This window comes from Euprymna scolopes, chromosome 43 (assembly GCF_053919585.1).
Source record: "Euprymna scolopes isolate OS-2025 chromosome 43, ASM5391958v1, whole genome shotgun sequence".
Taxonomy (NCBI): domain Eukaryota; kingdom Metazoa; phylum Mollusca; class Cephalopoda; order Sepiida; family Sepiolidae; genus Euprymna; species Euprymna scolopes.
The window spans coordinates 40,877,461-40,878,233 of NC_136524.1; the positions used below are offsets into that span (position 1 = coordinate 40,877,461).

The following is a 773-nucleotide window of genomic DNA, read 5'->3' on the forward strand; positions in this document are numbered from 1 at the left end:
TTAGTTCCATGCAGGTTGCTGGAGGCTGGAGGCTTCGAAAATGATGGTTCATCTCCAGTTGTGGATTGATCAGCCACGCCTTCAGTTGCTCTAAGCGTTCCAGTAAAATAGACTCTTTCAAAATGCGGGTACCCTAACGTTTGAATTGTTGATAAAGTTCCAACGAAACCTAAATTAAGAGACTATTTCTTTTTTTTCCCCCTGTTTTTGTATGTATTCATATAAGATTTTTAACAATAAATAAAATCCGACATCTGACCACATAATGTGAATCGTGGCGATGACCAGAAAATGAGTGATAGCAAATCCATCTTCGTTTGTTATTATGCTAACCCACTTGGAGTTCTCTCACTAATTGTTGCCAGTGATTCATCACAAATAACAATCATCTTCTTGGCCTTTTGGCTAGAAACAAAGTGTAGTATCTGTTCTGGTGCTACACTTCAACTTTTCTGTCTTTGGTCAGTGGAGAAGAAATTCTTCTAGACTGAGGTAATTTTTATTTTTGTTCCTATCCAGAGTTCCCCTTTTTGAGGAGATGAATTTCCCCACTAAAAAAACGACTTTGTGTCTAACTCTGCCCTCGTGGGGAGGCAAGTAAATAGGAACAATAGATGGTTAAGCCTGAATAACAGCCGATCCCCTCATGTATATTTTAACGACCAAATTCGATTAAGTTCATTCATAAGCGTCTTGTAATTTAAATTGTTACTTCTTCAACCTATCAATCTCATTCACCGCTATCCTCGAGTAGTTTTTAGCCATAAAAATCC

At 37.9% G+C, this 773-nt stretch overlaps 1 pseudogene; it reads left to right on the plus strand.

Annotated features, from left to right (window-relative positions):
• The first annotated feature begins 384 nt into the window (after positions 1-384).
• On the plus strand, positions 385-565 carry LOC145268525 (U2 spliceosomal RNA; annotated as a pseudogene).
• Positions 566-773: the final 208 nt, after the last annotated feature.